This window comes from Hyaena hyaena, unplaced genomic scaffold (genome assembly GCF_003009895.1).
Source record: "Hyaena hyaena isolate Hyena2069 unplaced genomic scaffold, ASM300989v1 scaffold_261, whole genome shotgun sequence".
NCBI lineage: Eukaryota > Metazoa > Chordata > Mammalia > Carnivora > Hyaenidae > Hyaena > Hyaena hyaena.
Genome location: NW_024080893.1, coordinates 457,490 through 482,595, shown reverse-complemented (window position 1 = coordinate 482,595; position 25,106 = coordinate 457,490). Strand labels below are relative to the sequence as shown.

The 25,106-nt window shown below is 39.2% G+C and overlaps 1 protein-coding gene across 1 annotated transcript in view; it reads left to right on the top strand.

Moving 5' to 3' along the window:
- Positions 1-25,106, top strand: part of ANO4 (anoctamin 4) — a 240,671-nt gene that overhangs the window by 103,428 nt on the left and 112,137 nt on the right. The window lies entirely within an intron of this gene.

The following is a 25,106-nucleotide window of genomic DNA, read 5'->3' as shown; positions in this document are numbered from 1 at the left end:
ACAGAGAGGAAGTTCCAGGTAAGGGAACAACCAAAGCACAGACCCTAATCTGTGAACACATTTGTGTGTTTGGGGTAAAGTGAGACCCTTGTGGCTGGAAAAAAAATGATAACACAGTCAACAGTGACGAGTTAGAAAGGAAAGAGGGAGGCTGATTATATACAGCCTTGGCTTTTACAAAGGAAAGGTAGTCTAGCCCAACTATTGAAAAGCCTCATTCTGACTACTTTGTTAAGAACAGAGTGTGGGAAGCAAGAATAGAAGCAGGAACCAGTAGGAGGCAACTGCAGACATCCCAGTGAGAGAATTTCTAGCTTTTGAAAGTCTACAGTGAAAATATACATCATATACAACTCAGTATCAAACAATTTCCTTGCAAAGGTTGGTTGTACACAAAACATTTTAGTATGTGTCCTGTGCATATATGAAATAGACATGATAAAAAGACCCTTTGAAATGAGATTTGCTTACATGCCTTTCTCCCCTTGGTAGACTGTGAGCTACTGAGGACAGGAAGTTTCTGCCTGGCAGCCAGTGGCACCCAGGGCATGATTTTGATCATAGGACCTAACAGAACAGGAAAGGGGCACAGTGGAATTGGCATTGGTGCCACTGTTGGAGGATGGAGATGCGACTTCAGGTCTGGTTATCTCTTCTAAACTCAGAATATCCACATGAGAAGTTGAAAACCATAGTTAACTAGTCAGTCAATTGTGGTCGCCATGTTCTATTGAATTTACCCTTAGCTTAATTGATTTGTTTTTGGTCTCAATTCTGTAGACTATCTTTCCTATCCAATTTTTTGTCTATTAAATTCTATTAGGATTAATGCCTGACCCCAAGATCCTTATTTCCTGCATCACATATTTTAATTCATGTGTCATGTTCATATATGAAATGTCATTGTGTACATGAAAAGACCACTAGGTATAAAATTGGCTTACATGCCTTTTTCTCCCCTTCTGTATTATGAGCTAGGGAATATTTTTTTAGTTTATAACCTTTATTTTTTTAATTAATTTTTTAATTTTCATCCAAGTGAGTTAGCATATAGTGCAACAATGATTTCTAGATTTTTTTAATGCTCCTTACCCATTTAGCCCACCCTCCACCACCACCCCTCCAGTAATCTTCTGTTTGTTCTCTATATTTCAGAATCTCTTATGTTTGGCCACTTCCCTGTTTTTATATTATTTTTTGCTTTCCTTCCCTTATGTTCATCTGTTTTTTATCTTAAAGTCCTCATATGAGTGAAGTCATATAGTATTTGTTTTCTCTGGCTAATTTCGCTTAGCATGATACCTTCTAGTTCCATCCACTTAATTGCAAATGGCAAGATTTCATTCTTTTTGATTGCCGAGTAGTACTCTATTGTATGTGTATGTATATATACATATACCTCATCTTCTTTACCCATTCATCTATCGATGGACATATGGGCTCTTTCCATACTTTGGCTATTGTTGATAGTGCTGCTGTAAACATTGAGGTGCATGTGTCCCTTCAAAACAGCATACCTGTATCCCTTGGATAAATACCTGGTAGTGCAATTGCTGGGTCATAGGGTAGTTTTATTTTTAATTTTTTGAAGAACCTCCATCCTGTTTTCCAGAGTGACTGCACCAGTTTGCATCCCACGAGCAGTGCAAAAGAGACCCTCTTTCTCCGCATCCTCGCCAACATCTGTTGTTGCCTGAGTTGTTAATGTTAGCCATTCTGACAGGTGCGAAGTGGTATCTCATTGTGGTTTTGATTTGTATTTCCCTGATGGTGAGTGATGTTGAGCATCATCTCATGTGTCTGTTGGCCATCTGGATGTCTTCTTTGGAGAAGTATCTGTTCATGTTTTTTTGCCCATTTCTTCACTGGATTATTTGTTTTTTGACTGTTGAGTTTGATGAGTTTTTTATAGATTTTGGATACTAACCCTTTATCTGATATGTCATTTGCAAATATCCTCTCCCATTCTGTCAGTTGCCTTTTAGTTTTGCTGATTGTTTCCTTCGCTGTGCAGAAGAATTTGTTTCTCTTGTCTCTGGAGACATGTTGAGTAAGAAGTTGCTGTGGCCAAGGTCAGAGAGATTCTTGCTTGTTTTCTTCTCGAGGATTTTGATGGCTTCCTGTCTTACATTTAGGTCTTTATTCCATTTTGGGTTTTTTTTTGTTTTTTTTGTTTTTTTTGTTTTTTAATTTTTTTTTTAATGTTTTATTTATTTCTAGGAGAGAGAGAGAGACAGTGTGATCAGGGGAGGGTCAGAGAGAGAGGGAGTCACAGACTGAAACAGGCTCCAGGCTCTGAGCTGGCAGTCAGCACAGAGCCCAACGCGGGGCTCGAACCCACGAACCACGAGATCGAGACCTAAGCGAAAGCCGGACGCTTAACCGACTAAGCCACCCAGGCGCCCCAGGTCTTTATTCCATTTTGAATTTATTTTTGTGTGTGGGATAAGAAAGTGGTCCAGGTTCGTTTTTCTGCATGTCGTGTCCAGTTTTCCCAGCACCACCTGCTGAAGAGACTGTCTTTATTCCATTGAATATTCTTTCCTGCTTTGTCAAGATGAGTTGGCAGCACGTTTGTGGGTCCATTTCTAGGTTCTCTATTCTGTTCCATTGATCTGAGTGTCTGTTCTTGTGCCAATACCATACTGTCTTGATGATTATAGCTTTGTAATACAGCCTGAAGTCTGGGATTGTAATACCTCCTGCTTTGGCTTTCTTTTTCAAGATTGCTTTGGTTATTCGGGATCTTCTCTGGTTCCATATAAATTTTAAGGTTGTTTGTTCTAGCTCTGTGAAGAATGCTGGTGTTATTTTGATGGAGATTGCATTGAATATGTAGATTCCTTTGGGTGGTATTGACATTTTAACAATATTTGTTCTTCCTATCCAGGAGCATGGGATATTTTTCCATTTTTTTTATGTCTTCTTCAATTTCTTTCATAAGCTCTCTATAGTTTTCAGTATATAAACTTTTCACCTCTTTGGTTAGATTTATTCCTAAGTATTTTATGGTTTTAGATGCAATTGTAAATGGAATATATTCCTTGATTTCTCTTTCTCTTGTTTCATTGTTGGTGTATAGGAATGCAGCCAATTTCTGTGCATTGATTTTATATCCTGCCACTTTGCTGAGTTCATGATCAGTTCTAGCAGTTTTTGGTGGAATCTTTTGGGTTTTCCATACAGAGTATCATGTCATCTGTGAAGAATGAAAGTTTGACCTCCTCCTGACTGATTTGGATGCCTTTTATTTATTTGTGTTGTCTGATTGCTGAGGCTAAGACTTCCAATACTATGTTGAATAACAGTGACAAGATTGGACATCTCTGTCTTGTTCCTGACCTTAGGGGGAAAGCTGTCAGTTTTTCTTCATTGAGGATGATATTAGCATTGGGTCTTTCATATATGGCTTTTATGATATCAAGGTATGATCCTTCTATCCTTACTTTCTTTTTTAGGGTTTTAATCAAGAAAGGGTACTGTATTTTGTCAAATGCTTTCTCTGCAACTACTGAGAGGATCATGTAGTTCTTATCCTTTCTTTTATTGATGTGATGAATCACATTGATTGTTTTGTGGATATTGAACCAGCCCTGCATCCCAGGTATAAGTCCCACTTCGTCGTGGTGAATAATTTTTTTTGATGTATTGTTAGGTCCATTTTGCTAATATCTTGTTGAGGATTTTTGCATTCATGTTCATCAGGGAGATTGGTCTGTAGTTCTCTTTTTTAGCAGGGCCTTTGTCTGGTTTTGGAATCAACGTAATGCTGGCTTCATAGAAAGAGTTTTGAAGTTTTCCTTCCATTTCTATTTTTTGGAACAGCTTCAAGATAATAGGTGTTAACTCTTCCTTAAGTGTTTGGTAGAATTCCCTTGGAAAGCCATCTGGCCCTGGACTCTAGTTGTTTGGGAGATTTTTGATTACTAATTGGATTTCTTTACTGGTTATGGGTCTGTTCAAATTTTCTATTTTTCCTGTTTCAGGTTTGGTAGTTTATATGTTCCTAAAAATTTGTCCATTTCTTCCAGATTGCCCATTTTATTGGCATATAATTGATGAGCTAGGGATTTTTTTTTTTTAATCTAGAAAATAGCAAAACAGCACAGCTCTTGGTGCCAGGAAAGCACTGACCATGGAAATCTTGGTGCTGGGGCCAGTGAGGGCTATTAAGGACAGGAGAAAGTTGCTGAAGGGTTGTTGGTAGGAGGTTCTCTGTAAACTCCCTCTGATTGCCTTCTTATCATTTAACCTTCTTGGCTTCATAAGCCAGTAAACCATGGCAGTGAGGTATTGATGGGAGTAATCAGTCAAATGACTGTCTGATGGTTATCTTCAAGTAGTAGTAGCAACAATTGTAAGGATAAAAGGTGATAGGGGCCACCATTTATAAATAACTCCTGTATTCCAGTGTTGCACCATAGGCACATTACAACTCTGAGGGTGCTGGTGGTATGATGAAGGTCAGAGAGACTGTGGGGCTTGCTCATAGTCACTCCATTCAATGACAGATAAATGAATAGGAGAGAAGTGTGTTTTCTCCATAGTGCTGATATCTCAGGTACATGCCACATGGATGGAACCATAGTACAGTTTACTTTCCAACTGCATTAAACTAGTGTGAACAGGGACCCGATTGCCTTTGGAATTTGTTAAAGCATGGGGGGCGGGGGGTAAGCAATAAATAAAATAAAATAGTAAGATGTAAGTAAACATTTTGAACTGAGGAAAATATCATTTACAGTAGGCATTCAAGTTCAGGGGGAGAAAAGGCTCAGATTTGCAGGCCTCAGTGGCCTATGTGTCTGTAGTGGTTGATAAATGAGCCAGCAAATTGGGCTTTGAGCATAGTGAGTAGAGCAGAGGGAGAAACACAGTAAGTCACATGATTCTGATTGTCAGAGAGGAAGAAAACAAATCCCTCAGTGAAGCAGAGCTTTTCTTAGCATTTTCCTAGCATTTGCAAGAAATAAAATTCTTGCACAGGAAAGGGAGGAGGGCTGTAAATAAAGCAGTGAACAATTTCCTTAGCAACCTCCTTACAGCAAACATCTTGTAGGCTGTTCCAGGGGCTGTTTTTGGTGTGTCCCTCAGCATGGTTCTGGAGGATTAATTGCTCGTGACCATCATGTTTTGGAGGAATTTAGACTTGTCTTCAGCAAAATACTGCAGTATATCTTAAACTAACCTCATATAAATCTTTGTTGTTTAAACTACATTCTGCAAAAATTATAGCTGAGAATTGATTAAAAGCAAATAGCCTCATGTTCCATTTCAATGTATATTTGTGTTTTGAAAAGTCATAAAAGCAACTGTGGGTACCTATTTTTAGAAATCAGTATATAATACCATTTGGTCATTTTACATGGTATCACCAAAACTGGACCTACGCATTGCTTACCAGCCATAATTTTATAAGTGCCTAAGAATCTGACCCCCACAGAAAGCTCTCCTGCACCAGACAGCTGTGGGGCTCAGGCTGTCAGCATTAGGGTCAATCATTTCACTGAAGCATTGTATTTCCAGAATGCCCCTCCAAAGTCAAACAACTTCAGAGGCAGTAATTCAATACAACAGTAGGGAGTTTGTTGAATGTTAGGCCTATGAGTAAGATATACCCATTATCTCCATTTTTACAGAGGGGGAAATGGGCACAGAGAGGTCAAATAACTTGCCCAAGGAAACACAGATAAGATAAGGAGATAATATAAGTGCCTAAGATAAGGCACTCTAGCTCCAATCTTATCCTCTTGACATTATATATCAGTTTTCTATGGCTGCTATAACAAATCACCATGAATTTCATGGCTTAACACAAATGTACTATGGTCCTTCAGGTTAGAAGTCTTCCATGGGTCTCACTGGGCTAAAGTCAAAGTGTGGCAGAGCTGCATTCTTTTGTAGAGGCTCTGGGGGAGAACTGTTTCTTTGCCCTGTCCAGCTTCTGAAGGCTGCTGCATTCTTGGCTCTGGGCCCCTCCCTTCATCTTCAAAACCATCAACAGTGGTTGAGTTGTTCTAACATCACATCATTTCACTTTGACCCTGCTTCTGTCATCCGACATCCCTCTCTGACTCTTCTTCTTTCCTCTCCCATTTTTCAGGACCCTTATGATTACACTGAACCTGCCTGAATGGTCCAAGATGATCTCCCTACCTTAAAGTCAGCTGACAAGGAATCTTAATTGTATCTGAAATATTAATTCCCTTTTGACATATAGCTTAAAATCCCTAATCCTGGGATTAGGATGTTGACATTATTCTGCCTAGCACATCTATATAGACTGGCCAGTCTACAGAGTCCTAAGGGTCTGGAAAGAGGATAAGTAAGTTTTGACAGAAGGAAAAACAAGAAGGAATAAAGGGTTGTGGCAATAAGATTTAGGGACATTAAATGAAACGACTTGTGTCAGATATTTAGTCCACTACCTGATCCATAGAAAGCACTCAATAATTGATAGGTGTGGTAGTGGTGGTAATGATGGTGGTGGTGGTGGTGGTGGTGATGGTGATGATGGAGGTGAAGGAGGATGACCATAAGTACAATGAGAATTCTTGGGAGAATCTCTAAAAAGCTGTAGTCAGTGTAAAAAAAGGGCAAGTTTGAGGTAATAAAAACGAAGTTCTGCAAAGGTAAATATCTGACCTGAACTAGAATAGCATTACTTTTAAGCTAAATGTTATTCAGTGTTGTGGATATGTTATGGACCGAATGTTTATGTCACCCACTCCCAAATTCATATGTTGACCAATAATCCTTACTGTGATGGTATTGAGAGGTGAGACCTTTGGGAGGTGATTAGATTGTGATGGTGGAGCCCTCACGAATAGGATTAGTGCTTTAAAGAAGAGACCAGAGAGCAAGGTTACTGACCACCATGGGAGAATACAATCAGAAGTCTGCAACCAGAAGAGGACCCTCACCAGACCTTGACCATACAAACACACTGATTTCAGATTTCCAGTCCCCTGGAAATAAATTCAGTTGTTGAGAAGCCACTCAGTCTATAATAATTTGTTATTGCAGCCCAAACTAACTAAAGGCAGGATATACTGCCATTTCATATTTAACAGGAATGTATGCACATGTGTTTTCTAAACCCCGTCAACATGGATAGCTAAAGCCATGGATTCTTCCAGCATGTACCTTTTTCTTATTTTCTCTTTGGAGTTTTTCTGGTGTTTTCATCGATCTGAAATCTTTAAAGAGTCCTTTAGGCAAAGAGATACTAATATTGATTTAGGTAGAATTAACGTTCTTTTCGTGCCCCCATGACTTACAGCAGTCTCAGAACAATTTTTTTATTGCAATCACTTATTCAGCATTAGGATCCTCTATATGTAGGTTGTTTCTATTGATCTGTAAAGTCAGGGGAAACCCATCTATAATCTGGAAAGTTTTATACTGAAATGAAAATGAAACCAGCCACACAGCCTGAGATTTGTGTTTCTGTAGATGATGTGGTTTCTTTTAAGTAGAACATAACTTAATGAGTCTAGTTGAGAGGCAAAAGAGGCACCCAGTCATGTGGGTAAAGTGCACCATTGGGTATCTGGAGACCCAATAGTTAGTTAACTGTGTTCTCTTAGTACTTGTAGGACCAACTATGAATAAGTCACTTAGAAATTTTTTTTTTTTTTTTTTTTTGCCATTTATCCATCTGTAAATAGTTTTTTCATTTACTAAGTCATTAGTTCAACAACTTTATTGAAGTATTACTGGCATACAATGTTATATTAGTTTCAGGTATACAGCATATTGATTCAACAAGTCTATGCATTAGTCAGTGTTCACCATGGTAAGTGTAGTCACCATCTGTCATCATATAACATTATTACAATATTGTTGACTATATTCCCCATATTGTATTTTTCACCTCTGTGACTTACTTATTTTATAACTGGAAGTTTGTACCTCTTAATCCCCTTCACCTATTTTACCCATTCCTTCATCTCCTCTTCTATGGCAAACACCAGTTTATTCTCCATATTTAAGAGTCTGAGTTTTTTTGGATTGTTTCTTTGTTCATTTGTTTTATTCTTTAGATTCCACATATAAGTCATATAGAATTGTCTTTTTCTGTCTGACTTATTTCACTTAGCATAATACCCTCTAGGTCCATCTATGTTGTCACAAATGGCAAGATGTCATTCTTTTTTATGGCTGAGTAATATTCTATTGTATATATTTACTGCCTCTTCTTTATCCATTCATCTATGGATGGACACTTGAGTTGCTTCCATATCTTAGCTATTGTAAATAATGCTGTAATAAACATTGGGGTGCATATATATTTTGAATTAATGTTTTTGTTTTCTTTGGGTAAATATCTAGTAATGGGAGTACTGGGTCATCTGGTATTTGTATTTTTAATTTTTTGAGGAAACTTTATACTGTTTTCCACATTCCCACCAACAGTGCACAAGCGTTCCTTTTTCTCCACAGCCTCTTCAACACATGTTCTTCTTGTCTTTTTAATTATAGTCATTCTGATAGGTGTGAGATGATATCTCATTGTGGTTTTGATTTGCATTTCCCTGATGATGAGTGATGTTGAGCTCCCTTTCTTGTGTATGTTGGTCATTTGTATATCTTCTTTGGGGAAAATGCCTATTCAGTTTCTTTGCCCATTTTTAAATCAGATTAGTTGGGTGGGGTTTTTTTGTTGTTTGGTTTGGTTTTGGGTTTTTGTTGCTTTTTGGTGTCAAATTCAATCATTCCTTATATATTTTAGGATATTAGCTTCTTATTGGATATATCATTTACAAATAGCTTCTTCCATTCAATAGGTTGTCCTTTCATTTTTTGATGGTTTCCTATTCTGTGCAAAAGCTTTTCATTGTGGGGTATTCCCAATAGTTTATTTTTATACTCATTTCCATTGCCTGAGGAGACATATCTAGAAAATTGTTCCTACAGCTGATGTCCAGAGATTACTGCCTATGTTATCTTCTAGGATTTTTATGGTTTCAGGTCTCACATTTAGGTCTTTAGTCCATTTTGAGTTTATTTTTGTGTATGGTGTAATAAAATGGTCTAGTTTCTTTTTCTTTTCTTTTCTTTTTTTTTTTTTTTTGCATATAGCTATCCAGTTTTCGCATTATCATTTATTGAAAAAGACTATCTTTTCTCCATTGTGTATTCTTGCCTCCTGTGTTGTAGATTAATTGACCATATAAGCATGTGTTTATTTCTGAACTCTCTGTTTTATTCCATGGATCTGTATGTCTGTTTTTGTGCTAGTACTATACTTAAAGCTTTGTAGTATACCTTGAAATCTGGGATTGTGATACCTCCAGCTTTGTTCTTCTTTTTCAAGATTGCTTTGGCTACTCAGGGTTGTTTGTGGTGCCATACAATTTATTTGTTCTACTTCTGTGAAAACTCCTGTTGGTATTTTGATAGGAATTGCATCAAGTCTGTAGATTGCTTAGGTTAGTATGGACATTTTAACAGTATTAACTCTTCTAGTCCATCATCATGGAATATCTTTCCATTTGTTGATGTCATGTTCAATTTCTTTCATCATTTCATTCAACACATATTTTTTATATATTTTGTGCCAAGTATAATACTGTAGTAGAGAATGTTATTTTGTGTTCATATATATATATTTGTGTGTACATATTTTCAATTTAAATTTTTAACTTGGGTATATTAAATTTGATGGAAAAGACACCATTTTACACACAAATGGTAGAAAGCCAATGTAAAACATTTATAGGAAAAGGGAAGATTTGCCAAATTTACATAAAATAAGCAAGGGTTAACATAAAGGGAAGCAAGGGACCCAGGACTGCATCTGTGGAGGGATTGCATTCTGTGTAATTACACTGTGCATTACATCCTATGGAACAATGGTCAGTAGGAACAAGGGAGATCAGTGGGGAAATTCCATGCTGCCTGTTCTTCATTCGTTGTCTCACTTGACCTCTGCAACAACCCTGCAATATCATTTCATTGTCCTTACTTTACAGAAGGTAGAACCCAGGCTCAGAAGAGTTAAGCAGTTTGCCCAAGGCTACACCATAACAAGCAGACTTTGGGGTCTGCTTAGAACCCAAAACTGCCTGATTTCAAACCCATGCCCCTTCCATGATACCACAGCTAACATTCAGCAAGCAATCACTGGACATCAGGTTACTCATAAGACCAGTAGTATTATTATACCCATTTAGAAATGGCAAAATGGAACAGAGAAGGTTAGCCAGTTATCTGAGTTACAGAGCTGGCTGAAGCAGGAAACCCTCCTGAAGAGTCAGATTCCACGAGCTCACTCTTACTCTGCTAGCACACTCAAACCCAGGCTCTCATATTTATCTTCATTAGGATTTTGAGATGAAGGACAATAGATTTATCTCTTTTAAATCCACACTCTTAAATCTAAAGGAAGGGCAGTCCTGCTTAGAACAATTGAAAGGCTTGGGGCAAGAGTACAAATGAAGCCTATAGACCACATGTCTAAATAATTAGATGTGATAAATCGTGTTAACAAGTACAACTGTTTCTTTTTCTATCTTGACAAATACACCTGCATAAAGACCTGAATGTCTAAGTCCTCAGGATTCTTGGAAATTCATTCCATTGGTGGGGTGTGGGGAAAATGGTTTTCCCCCCATGCTCATGGCCTGCCCTCTTCTCTTCCTGTCCCCAGCTCCATCCCACCCTGAGGGGCCTCAGGCTCTTGTATGTAGACACCCCAGTCCCATGTCCAGGTGTCACTCATGTCCCTTGCAAACAGCTTGGATGCTTGCTAGGCATAGAATTGTCTCCGGTAGACCTGAGAGGCCCACAAAGACCCCAAAGTGGCCTTGGTGATTTTGGGGTCAGACTCTAGGTGGGCACATCCTCTTGGCCTAGCCAGTACCTCACCCTAAGGGAAGCAACCCATTAGGAGGCTGATTTATGAGCCCTCTAAAATCCAGAGCCTGGGAAGGATGCATCTTATATCTGAGATGGTACTGTTTGGGTGGAGGGTAGGGACTACAGTTAAATCTATGGCTTTTGTGAATAGTACTTTACTCAAATGGCTGCTAATTCAGAACCATGTCTTAGAAATGTTTTTATCCCTAGGGATAAATTTGATTCTTCTCATTTCCCACTTCCCTCATCCCCAATACCATACCCACACCATCAGCTTTGTGTTTTCCACTACATGTTGATCAGCTTTGACACTACCGTATTTTTCATCACCCACCATCACCACTGACTCCTTTCGGTCCTAACTACTCCTTTCTGACCTCACTGCCACTGCCACAGTCATAGAGGCTACCAACTCTTCCATGAACTATTATAAGTTTGCTCAACTCCTTCATCTTTCCCCATTTCCGTATCTATCCACCACACCCATGTAGCCAGGTCACATGTAAGTATCCTTCCACTGGCCCACATGGCCCTTTAGAAGGACACCCTTCCTCTAAGAATTCACAACCCACAGTTTGACAAGCAGAATATCTTGGATTTCCACCCTTCCCCATCCCTTTGCCAAGCACCTTTAACAGTGAATAAAATGCACTACCACATGTAGTAGCATTGCTTCCTTGCTTAAGAGCCTTCAAATCTTTTTTTTAAATTTTTTTTAATTTTTTTTTTTATTTATTTCTAGGAGAGAGAGAGAGAGAGACAGCGTGAGCAGGGGAGGGTCAGAGAGAAAGGGAGATACAGACTCTGAAATAGGCTCCAGGCTCTGAGCTGGCAGTCGGCACAGAGCCCGACACGGGGCTCAAACCCAGGAACCGCGAGATCATGACCTAAGCGAAAGTCGGACGCTTAACTGACTAAGCCACCCAGGCGCCCCAAGAGCCTTCAAATATTTCCTAGGCCCTTTGGGATCAAGTTCAAACTCCTTAGTACATGGGACACAAAACTGCTTTTCTTCTCTTCCCACCAGCGTCCTAGGCTGGATGGGCTGAATGCTCCACTACATAGCAGTGAAGGCTACCTAACTATCCCATAACTGGTGTTTTTTCTCTAAAGTATGCTCTTCCTCTCACTGTCTGGTGAAAGCCTGCCCTCCCCTCAGGAACTAGTTCAGATATTTTCATTTATTTTTACATTTATTTATTTATTTTTGAGAGAGAGAAAGCACAGGTGAGGGACAGGGGTGGAGGGCGGGGGGAAGAATCCCAAGTAGGCTTCAAACATTCAGCACAGAGCCCAATGTGGGGCTGGAACTCACAAACTGTGAAATCATGACTTGAGATGAAATCAAGAGTCAGGCGCTTGGGGCACCTAGGTGGTTCAGTCATTTAAGGGTCCGACTTCGGCTCAGGTCATGATCTCACTGTTCGTGGGTTCGAGCCCCATGTCGGGCTCTGTGCTGACAGCTCAGAGCCTGGAGCCTGCTTCAGATTCTGTGTCTCCCTCTCTCTCTGACCCTGCCCTGCTCACGCTGTCTCTCTCTCTCTCTCTCTCAGAAATAAATAAAACATTAAAAAAAAAAAAAAGGAGTCAGATGCTTAACCGACTGAGCCACCCTAATGCCTCAGATATTGTCATTTTTATTAAACCCCTTGTGTCTCATGCAGATGGCATTAGACTTCTGGGTCCATTAGCCTTTGTAAATACTGTGATTATGGCAGTGATTATGTTATACCACAAGTATTTGTTTCCATATTGCACAAAGCACAGTTCAGCAACCAAAAGTAATTAGCAGGGATTTCCAGTTTTTACTCAAGTTTCTCAAAGGACAGAAAAAAGAAGCCAAGTACATGGTCTCAGCAACCATTTGTTGTCATCATTTCTTCTTCCTTCACACCCTCTGACAGAAACATCCCTTCTCCACCAAAGCCTCTGCAGCCTAAGGTTCCTCTCCTCCCCATAAACCTCACCCCTTTCTTCCATCACTTTGTTATGTGGACTGGCATAGCTTCTCCACAAGGGAGGAAAAAAATCCATCCTCTTCAGATAGAGTAAACTAAGCTATAGATTACAGGATTATCTTTGTCGTGTTAGAGACTGTGCCAGTCAGACTGTGCTAGGTTCTGCTGCACTGACATCCCTCAAATCTCAGTGTCTTACTCAAAGTGGCTGACTTATTTCTTGTTCACATAGCACACTAGCTGTGGGTCAGCTGAAGCTCTGCTTTCCAGGTCTTCTTTCTTATGGGACATTGGCTGGAGATACAGCCTGTACCTAAGACATCCAATCTCATGGCAGAGGGAAAGAGTAATGGAAGAGCCACACCTTGGTTCTTAAAAGTTCCACTCACATGTGGCATAATCGCTTCTACCTATATTCAATTGGCCAACACAAGCCTTATGACCAATCATGGCAATGGGGTGGGAAACTAGACTTCTCCCCAAACAGAGGGACTGTAAGCCCACAATGATGTGTAGGGACATATAATCTTCACAAACAAAAACAGCAAATTGGTAATAATATAGCAGTCCACCCAGGAATACCTTATGTTAATAGTATTTTGTACTTATATAACACATTATTCTGTGAGCAGACTATGTCTTGTACTGTTTTACTTTGTTTTAAACACCTTCCATGTTTTTAGGAAATAAGGTTTCCATACAAATTAGCAAAGACAAGTAAAAGAAAGGGAAAAAAACTCAGTAGGGTAGAAATCAGACTTGGAATTGAAATGTTTTGAAATACAAATTCAGAAACCATGTTGATACCATGGTGATATTCCTGTCAGATTAACAAGCTGGATAGGTGGATGGTTGTTTATGTGGTATGTGATTTCAGAGAGAGAGAGAGAGAAGTTCCCTCCCCCAGAGAATGTTTCTTTTTCTAGCTCCCTGGACCTCTCAGGCTCCACTCAGGAAAACTGAAACCTAGTAGTCGTTTTAGTAGAGGTTAGTGTGGGGAATCTGTTAAATAGGTATTGGAGAACGAAAATGTCTCAGAGTGAGCACTGTGTCTACACAGATACTAACTACAGGAGGTGCAGGAAGCAGCATATTGCCCTCTAGGGCTAGAGGGTCTAAAGGAAGAGGTTCGGTTTATCAGAACCTCGAAGTTCAGAGAAGATTGCCCGCTGGAAATGACTCCCACACCTCTGAGGAGAAAATGCTGGCCTGCCTGTGCTAAGACCTCTGGGGTGCAGGGCAGTGCAGTGAGTCTAGTTTAGGGTGTTTATTTTTTAAGATGGAAACTGGAACCAGCTGCCACTGTGAGGTTGAAGAATCACTGCTGGAGCAACATTGACAGGACAATGGGCAAAGAGGAAAGACCAGATCCCTTCGCCCCCTTTTGTTCCCCTTCCTGTCTCCCTGTAGGACCCTCTACTGGCAGAAAGTTATCAGAGAGCCAGCCACAAAGTAGGACTGTATTGGCAGAGGCCCTGCTCCAGCATTACAGACGAGGGTAAAGAAGAGAGAAGCTAGGAGAGAGCTCAGGGACTGGTACATCCTCCTAATATCTGGCATCTTACAATGTGAACTTTAATCCTTTAGCTAAAGTCATCTGCATTTGAAATAAACATCCCTTTCGGTGGAGCGAGGAGGAGGGGCACCTGGGTGGCTCAGAAGGTTAAGCGTCTGTCTCTTAATTTCGGCTCACGTCATGATCTCACAGTTGCAAGATCGAGCCCTGCATATGCACTGTCAGGGAGGAGTCTGCTTGGAATTAATTCCCTCTCTCCCTCTCTCTCTGAGTCTCCCCCCAACGTCCTGCTCGCTTGTTCTCTCTCTCTCTGAAATATAAATATGTAAGTAAATAAGTATAAGTAAATATAAGTAAGTAGGTTAGTTAATTAATTAATTTAAATGTCCCTGGGAAAGAGGAAAGTTTTAATGTTATTCTTTGTTTATACCGTATAATGAGTAAGCTTATCAGCTCTTTTCTAGAGTCAAAAATAAAGAAGGGGAGGAAGGAAGAGCTAAGAGGGGGTACTTTGGCTATAGCAGTAATAGACCATGGATCTCACTAAGATGGGAGAGGAGGGGAAATGTCAAAAAAGAAAAAAGACTGGGGAATTATGGAAAATAAATTTTTACCAACTTTCAAGTTTTATGGATGCTTGGCAGGTTTCTAGATCTTTGCTGACTACAGCAATATAGATGAACCACAAGAAAGACAAATCTGTCCCTTTGGTCAGCATTCAGTCCTACTCTGCTCCAATAAAGGAATATAAAAATAAGACCCATCACCAAGATCAGACTAAGACAGTAGCCGCGGACAAGTCACTGGATGATCAATTTATGCAGTGACAATTGCCTCAGTAATTCAGGCAAAACCTTACTATCAACTCAATTACAGTAGCACCCTAATTAGTAGAAGCTGAGGCCTGGGTTATTCTAAATTGGATTTTTCTGCTCTGAGGATTAATTATGAAATCACTAGGTGTCCAAACTTGTTCTTACGGATTTAAAACAAATGATTTCCTCTTCATTCTGGCTCACTTTTGAATGGGAAATAACAGTGACCTCTAATAAATTTAAGTACCACAGTGCTTTTATGTTTTCCTCCTGAATATCCATTTCCATTCATTCAGCATCAGGCACTCATTCTGAGACAGGCATTGTGTAGGGCTGAACGACTATGAGTGAATCACCGTTTCTATCCTTAAGGCTTCGTGGTTGAGTTCACACAGGCTCTGTCTGTGAGACCTGGGCCCCAAATCCCAGCCCTACAACTCACAAACTGTAAGATTCTGAGCTTCAGTTTCATTATCTGTGTTTGGGATTCATAATAATACCCATGTAATGTGAAAATTAGCAAACTATATAAATGCCTATGGCACCTGTTCAATAAATTTGTCTATTTTAATAATATATGTATCTAATATATAAATAGATAATTTTGCTAAACGTGAAGACTATGTATATTGATTTTCTCTGTTGATTGCTAAAGATGGAGACAATTTAGGACTGGTATAAATTGCTAATAATTCTAAGATAATCATTTTTTCTCTCATCTGTTCTCTTTCCTATCGCTTTCCTTCTCCTTTTCTTGCCCGCAGTCTTTTGGTTTTATAAGAAGTAAATTCCATCTATCAGTGAGGCAGCTTCTTCCTCTAGAACTGAGAGAAGATTAATTTCCATTGTTTCAGCCATCCAATCTGTGGTACTTTGTTATGGCAGCTATAGCAAAAACCTAGTGCACATATCTATTGCGTTTCATTCTTTATGATCATTTGATTGTAAGTATTTTTCCCTCAGAATTTTGAAGGTCTTGCTCCTTTGATTCCAAAATTCAGTATTGCTACTTGTAACTTCAAAAGCATCCCAATTCCTAAGACTCTCTATTGTGTAACCTGTTTTCTCCTCTATGGGAGCTTGTATGGTTTTCTCCTTGTCCCCAGTGTTCTGGGGTATCTTGAGGTAGCTCTGCGTTCATCTGTTTTACTGGATCATCAGTGGACCCTTTCAACTTCAATACTTTTGTTTTTCAGTTGAGGGAAATTTTCTTGAATAATTTTTGTATTTTGCCAGTGATTTATCCCTTTTTCTTTCTTTATACAAGTCCTGCTCTTCAGGTAGTAGACTTCCAGACTGATTCTCTCATGTCTGTCTTTTCACTCCTTTTTGTTACTCTGTACATTTTTGCTATAGGAGATTTTCTCAGTTTATTTTCTGGAGGATTTCTTCAATTTATTCTCAAATGCTTCTATTAAGTTAGTTGTGTTCTCATTTTGCTTTAATTTACAAGGGCTATTTTGATCTTCATAATGTTATGGCTTTTTAAAACCATATCTTGAGTGTTTTTTCACAATTACAATAACTTTCTGAGCATATTGATTATTTTCAATGTTTCCTCACTCCACATAGCTAATATTGTCTAACACATTTCTTTCTGATTATTTTTCACTCTCTTTATTGTTCTCTTTTATAGATACCCAGTATTCTTGGGCTGACTATCCATGCTAAAGAATAGGAAATGCAAAACTTGAATAGAATTTCATAGTAATGGGTGGGGCCTATCACCTTGTAACTTTGTTGTAGGTAATTGGCTGGGAGGTTTCCATTTTGGAGTCTTCAGTCTTAACTCTCTTCAGATCTTTCATATTAAGCTGGTCAGATTCCCCAAAGAAGTCTCTGCCAGTGTTCTGCCTGGAAAGTCAAAGCCTGGTTGCCAATGTTCTGGAGCCTAAGTGAATGAAGAAAGCTGGGAATCTCAGCTTCCAAGATGCAAGTATTCACTTGGTCCTCTAGATTTCAGGATAGCTCCCCTGCTCCTAGCCATGTCTGGTATCTTACAGTTTGGGGGCTGTATAATTACCATATGCAAAGAAAAAAAACCTCTCCAGGTTTCTGTGAAAATACAGGTGAAGATCTGAGGATCTAACTTCTTCCTAAATGGCTTTCAACTAGTGGTTATTTTAGCGCCCCTTTCACCCCACTTTTAGAGGCCACTGGTGCCCCAATTCTTAAGATTTATGAGATTTTATAGAGTATAAATATGATTGTCCTTGGTCTTGTCCAGAACTGGTTTAGGATTCTGTTACCACCTGTCTGTCTTCTTTACACATTCCAACATTTTATTACTGTTGCTTTCTGCTGTCTTTGTTCCTTGAGGGTTTATACCTGTGTGTAAAAACACACATACACGCACATGCACACACACACATACATTACTGTTATTTGCATGGGGTTTTGAGAGAAATTCAAATTAAATGCAAGTGTTTAATTTTCCATTTTATCTGGAAGTCTCAAGAGCAAGTATTTCTTTATTTGTGTTTAACGTTCAAATAGAAAAGATGATATCATGAAGTATAATTAGAAATGACCAATGGATTAAGAAAAATGTGTTCACATTGCTTTAGGTTTCAGCAGCTTATCACCTTAATCCTACCAAGAGGCTTTAAAATCTTTACCAAATGGTCAGAACTCTGAATATTATGTAGATCATATATTTGGTCTGATAATTATCTCCTCCTTTCACTCCTAACAATTACACTTAAGAAGTTAGTTATTGCACTGCGGTGCCTAAAGCCAAAAAAAAAAAAAAAAAAAATTCTCAAAATAGGCCTTGTCACATAAAAAATTAATTGGTTGCTTTGTTCCTACTTAGATTTTCATTAATTTGAGGACATAATTTAAGTGACAGTTAACTGTATCACCTTTGCTTCTCCTTGTTAAAAATCTCTATTTAAAAGTATAATTGAGAAAGTTTTCTGAAATATTTATTTTAAGGCATTAGCTTTCACTTTCCTTTTTGTATTATGAATTAATAAAATTTTAGCCATCAGAAAAGACTGGCATATTGGTCACGGATTGCTACATAACAATCTACCACAAAATTTAGTAACTTAAAACCCATTTTACTTGCTCATGATTCTTTTGTTCCAGCAGTTGTGCTGGGTTAAGCTGGCCAGTTCTTCCCCTGGTTCCATTTGGAGTCAATATATGGTTGCAGTCATTCTATAAGGAAAGATAGTTAGACATGAGCATGTAGATACATCTCCTCCCACCCCACCTCCAAAAGTTCAGAAAGTAACACAAGAAAAAAGATAAAACAAGGTAATGGAAGAGAGAGTGTGTGGCTTATGGGATAGGAGAGTAACTGCCTTAGCTAAGATATTAAGGAGGTGACATTTAAGTTGAGGCCCAAATGTTGGAAAGAAACAAGTTGAGCAAATATCTGGGAATCACATGAGCTAAAGCCCTGGGCAGTGGCAAGTTGAGGTTTTTCAAGGGCAGAAGAAATGGCAATGTTGCTGGTTTATAATGAACAAGACGAAGAGGAGAAGAGAGAAGCACACTTGCGTAGGCAAGACCAGACCATGTCGGAGGAACATGTAGACCTTGGAAAGAAGTTTTAGGCTTTATTCCAAATATGGGAAGCTGGTGAAGAGTTTTAAGCAGAAGAGGGATGAGATTGTATTTATGTTTTAAAAGATCCTTGCTATGTAGAGAATGAACTAATGGAAGGAGGTGAAATTGGAACAGTCAGGAAACTCTTACAGTGCTCTTAGAAACAACTTCAACGCAAAGACTGTTATAAAGGATCATATTCAGGATAACATTTGGGAAGAATGAAGAACTTGATTGGAAATTGGACATGAAAGAAATAGAGGATATAGAATGCATCTCAGGTTTGTGACCTGAGAAATTAGATGTGTCACAGTGGCATTTTTTAAGATAGAAAAGATGAGGGGAGGAAAGCAAATTTTTACTTTACAAGAGTATAGATCAAGAGTTCTGTTTGGGATGTGTTGGGTTTGAATTGTCTCTTATCCAGTCATCTACCAATGAGGTTTGATGATCTGTCTCAATACTTTATAGTCTCATCACCCCATCCTTGGGTGATAATGACCCTCATTTTCCTGATAAGTAACTATGTCTCAAAGAAACTCAATGACCTCCCCAAAGCCATTTGAAGAGGAAGACTTGAACCCAAGATCTGTATACAGTCCTAAAGGGCATTTTTACCCCTTACCCAATCTCCTGCTCCAGTGTTTGTGATCAAAGGGAGATGCCAGATAAGGATACCATTATTGAGGCTTTGCTCACACTGTCATCCGTATTTGAGGCAATTGTCTATGTACTAGCCACATGTGACTATTTACATTTTAATTTTAATAAGTTAAAATTAATTAAAAATAAAAATTTACTTTCTCATTTGTTTATCCACAGTTTAAGTGTTCAGTAGCTACATGTGAGTAGTGGCTACCATATTGGATAGCATAATTAAAGAACATCTTCATTATCTCAGAAATTTCTATTCAATAGTACTGGACTGTAATTCATACTAAGTTAATTGTGAAGAAAGTATAGTCATATTCTAATAGATATTGCCTAAGAGGAAAGTTTTTTAAAAACGATTTTGCATTTGCTTTAAAAGTAACATTTTACGATAGTCTGTAATTTTATACATAGCTGTAATGAACACCTTTTCCCAATTCACACCCTTGAATCTTTGTGTATTTCTCTTTTGTTTTCTAATAAGATTAGAGGCTTCTCTGAGGAGAGAAGCTAGGTTCTTTTCACCTTTGCACTACCCTCACTCAAAATACATATATGCATAACATCCACATCCCTTCCTATCTACCACCCACCTCCACAAGTAACACCCTCAGTGGACAGTTCTTTGCACAGAACAAGTAGAATGTTTACAACCAGCATATCTCAGTGCTTTACAACACTGCTGTGGCCAGTTGGCTGAAGAAGAACATTAAACAGTAAAAATAACCACAGCCTCAGGGATTCTATAGCTAAAACCTAATTTCATGGCATATTCTATTCCAGTTTTAGCCCTTTCTAGCAGGGAAGAGATTGGGAGGCTCATCAAGTTAAACTGAAGGCTGCTTATCTCTGGAGGGTAGGGACCTTGGAAGGGAGACAGTGGGAACTTCATACTCAGATTTCCATATTACCTGACATGGAGGTCATCAGGGCCCTCCTCACAGGGCAAGTTGAAAGTGTCCAGAAAGTCCTATTCACATACACAGGCATGCAGACAGGCATGTGCTCTCAGCAGTTCCTTTCACAAGTGAATGGGAAAATTTGGAACCGACAGATGGGTTTTGAATCATTACTCGGTTGTGTGACTTCAGGTATATTACATAAATACTCTAAAGATTAGGAGAAGGAGATGTATGTGTAGAGCCTTGATCGCAGAATTATTCCTCTTCTCACCCTTCAGGGTAAAGGGGAAAACAAACTCAGAAAGAAATTCCATTTTCCCTTTAGAATTTTTTTTAACAAGGGGCACCTGGGTGGCTCAGTCGGGTAAGTGTCTGACATCCCCTCAGGTCATGATCTCACCATTTGTGGGTTCTAGCCCTGTTTCGGGCTCCACTGACAGCTCAGAGCCTGGAACCTGCTTCAAATTCTGTTTCTCCCTCTCTCTGTCCTTCCCCTGCTCGTGCTCTGTCTCTGTCTCTCAAAAATAAACAAACATTTTTTAACAAAATATATCATGTTTTTTTATAGGCGGTACTTACATATGATAAAAATTTCCCAAGTGTGTCAGTGAAGTTTCCTTCCTTTCTAGCCACCTAGATCTCCCAAAGGCAGCTAGTATTTCTGGATGGCCATGTGTCCTTTCCATGTCATCCTGTGGATATGCAAGTAAATAAATACATCATTACGTTTATATCTTCCTTATATGTGTTTTTATCTTTGATACAAATAGCTGTGTGACTATTTTAAATCTGTTTTTTACCTGTAGTGTCTTGAAGAGTTTTTTATATCTACACTGAACAGTTTCCATCTCTTCACAGATTCAAAGTATTTTACTGTAGACTTGTACAATAACTTGCTTATCTTAACCCCCACTGATGGATTGTTTAGGTCATTTTTAGAATTTTGCTATAATACCACATGCAATAATGAATGTTTATGATTATCTGTCACTTGGCACATGGGTAAGTGTATTTGTATTAGAATAAATTTCTAAAAGAATTGCTGGTCAGAAGATATGTATATATTATATATAGTATAATTATATAGCTATTAATATAATATAAATATGTATCACATATTTTATACACACACACACACACACACACACATATATAATTTTGATAGTCCTGGTCAAATGACCCTTGTAGAATTTGTACTAGTTTGCTGACCCATCAGTAATGTATGAAAGCAAAGTTTCTAAGCCTTTGTGGAGCCCCATTACCTCAGAGACTGAGCTCCCAAGTCTTAAATTTGCCTGAACAGCTCAGCTTACTTCGTGCATGCATGTATGTATGTGATTTCATTTGAAGAAAGTTGCTTTAGCTGAGTGACTTAAGGAAGGCTTGAGAACAATGATGTCAAGAATCATCACTGTGCCTTTTCTTAGCCCTTCAGTTTGAAAGAGTGACATTGATCACAACCTGTAAGAATACTCTTTGGAAGTGTAGAGAGAATCGTTCAGGTGGTAGCTGGAAAGATGAAATGGGTATAAATATTTCCAGGAAGAAGTAGCTGCCAAGTTATAAAGAGGTGATATTTAGTCTCAGCTCCCAATGTTAGCAAGTGTTCTCTGGAAGGTCAGCTTATTTGAGCCAGTTGTCAAGCCCTGTATTAGTGCTAGAAATATAGAGATAAGCATGACTGGTCCATGCCCTCAAATTCATCCAGAGAAGTTGGGTATGTAGGCAGGCAATTTCTATATGATGTCATAGAAGCAACAGCAATGATGACAGCTGACTCTGAGAGCTCATCAAGCACCAGACAGTGAAGTTCTCCAGTGCTCATCATCTCACTTGATTCTACAGAAATGCCATGAGAGTGATTATGGTGTTATCCCCATTTCACAGATGAGGCAACCAAGATCCAGGGAAGTTGAGGGACAGTCCCAATATCACATAGTATGTGACAAAGCTAGGGTTAAGTCTGTGGACTCTCTCACTTCGAAGTATAAGGGGAATCCAGGGGTGATGTTAGAGCTTAACACTCATCTTCGTCTTCTAGTAAATGGTTTCTCCTTCCTTCTCTTGTTATGATACCACATTCCTTTTCAGAGGAGGGAGGTCAAGAAAGGCCACTGGGGATGTGTCCTGAGTTGAGGCTCAAAGAATGACTGGAAGCAAAGGAAGCATTCTAGGCAAAGCAGCTCTTGGGCTGATCACAAGGAGAATCAGTCCTCAGGAGTCGAGAGGTTTCTGACACAGGGAAATGAGTAGAAAAGGTAAAGAGGGCAGCCTCTGGAGCCAGACTGCCTGAGTTGAAATCCTGCCTCTCTCCCTTAGTTGAGTGACTTGGATGCATCATTTGCCTTCTCTTATTCTTCACCTGTAAGATGGAGCTATAAAATACTATGTCCGAGGTTATTGTAAGGATTGAATGAGTTAATGTACCTGGAGTGCTTAGAATAGTGGTTGGCACATGCCCTATATATTTGTTCCCACTACAGAATCTCCAGATTCCAGGTATAACCTAGATATAAGGAAGAAGAAAACAAAATTTTGAAGCTCATCTGTGGTGCTTATTACAGAGAACTATTACATGAGCTCACAAAATGTAATGTGGTGCTATAAAAGGAGAAGAAAGCAGAAAACCATTTAATGGAGGAGGGACATGGGCTTTTAGGCCAGAATTGTCCTGTCAAGGATGGTCATGCTTACCAGCTTTCAGTTTTCATCTTGTATTGTGAGTCAAAAATGGGCTTTTTTTTATCTGTCTGTTTCTTTATGGCATCTTTATTTGGTATTAAAATAGAATGGTCTGTCTTAAATAAGGTGGAAAAGCAGAAGGAGGATAAGATAAAAGGAACTGCATTCAATGTAACTTTTGGTTTCCTCTCTTCCTCTTTGATGCAATAAAATGTTTTAAGAAAACCTTAAAGAAAATACAAGATAAGCTCTGCAGCTTTCTCATTCACCCACATAGCATTTATCTGTCATCCACCAAGTCAGATTACTTTTTCTGAGAACAGTTTTCTATAACAGAATCCTGGGGAGGTAACAGTGAGGGGAAAAATACTTCTGTAGGGAATCATGTGATTTACATTTTATCTTCATACTCTCTGGCCATTCTTCCCCTTATATGTTATCGCAAATTCATGTTCTCAGCCGTTCCCAAACTAAAACCCATGCCTGGACTATCTTCTCTAAGCCAGTTTTATTTCTTCCTTCCACCATTTGTACAACGCTTGGACATCCATCTGCTTGAAGAAAAGCATTGAATAGCAATTTCCCCAATGTAAACCTCAAAGGCCCTCACTTACTGCTATTCAGAAGCCTGTACCTGTATTTGTTTTTTTTTTTTTTTAATATTTTTATTTATTTCTAGGAGAGAGAGAGAGAGACAGCGTGAAGAGGGAAGGGTCAGAGAGAGAGGGAGACACAGACTCTGAAATAGGCTCCAGGCTCTGAGCTGGCAGTCAGCACAGAGCCCGATGCGGGGCTCGAACCCACGAACCGCGAGATCATGACCTAAGTGAAAGTCGGTCGCTTAACCGACTAAGCCACCCAGGCGCCCCAACCTGTACCTGTATTTGTACCAGCCACTCAGATCCTGGGACCACAAAAATTAGTATGATTGAGCCTTTTGTCCTAAATGAGTTTACAGTCTTGTGTGGGATACAGACATGCAAAGGGAGGTAGATTCTGTCTGTCTCTGCCACATGATCATGTTCATTTCCTTTATGGCTTGTCTTTTTCCTAGACTGTAAGCCTCTCTAAGACAAAGTTTTTGTTTTGTTTACTACTATGTAATCAATACCCTAGACAGTGCCCTCAGTAAACATTTATTCAATGAATGAGTGAATGAATGAATGAAAACAAATGACAACACAGAAAAAATGGTAAATTGAAGTGCTTACAAAATAAGAAGGAGCACAGAGGAGGGAGTACTAAACTCTTGCTGGGGAGCAGTGGAGTTGGAGGGGTGAGGTCGCCTGTTGGGGAAAGTGACTTCTGAGCTTGGTTCTGAAGGTAATGGCTGCCAACCTTGATATGCCTTGCATGGTGTCTGACTCAAAGGAGGTACCCAATAAAAGTTTGCTGAGTTAGTAAACTTTACAATTTATGAAGCAATTATATTTGCAGTATCTCTAATATTGTACCACTTAGCACATTCCTGGGAAGGGAAGACATGACCACTTCATGGTGGACTATGTGGTTCTGGAAGCACGGTCACCTGGAAAACCTCTTAGTAGGGTAGGATCATCTACTGGAAAATCCAGTGTCTTTGTGTGTGTGTGTGTGTGTGTGTGCGCGAGCCCATTAAGAAACTTTAGAGGCTGGATCAGTCATTGGCTGAGAAAGAAAGCAACTTGAAGTATATGCTTTAGGAGAGGAGTTCCATCCAGAAGGAACATGGTAATGGAACAGACAGAGGCCCTGAACCAGACCAGAGCTTATTACCTATCTCCTATATCCACCACCGAAACCAGTTTGAGATTTAAAATTTCTGAAAAATCAGGTGGTTGAGATAACATGGAAGGAAGTGGAGTAGAAGACAAGAGGGGATAAAAACAAAATTTTTGGTTGAATTTATCTAATGACCTTACTGAAGGGAAAAAAAAACAATAACAAAAATAAACAAGATATGAGGACTAGACTTGCTACGAGTTTAAGGATTCTTAATTGTGTTTAGCGTCAGCTCCTTCCTGACATAATTCTATTAATGCTCAGGAGACTAAGAACCAAAACTACTGAGATTTGTGAGCCTCCTGCCCTTGGTGTGATCTCTGGACTCTCTCATGCTGTTACAGACTTACCCTCCGTGACTGATTAATCAGACACCTCTGTATGAGTAACACCAAATTAT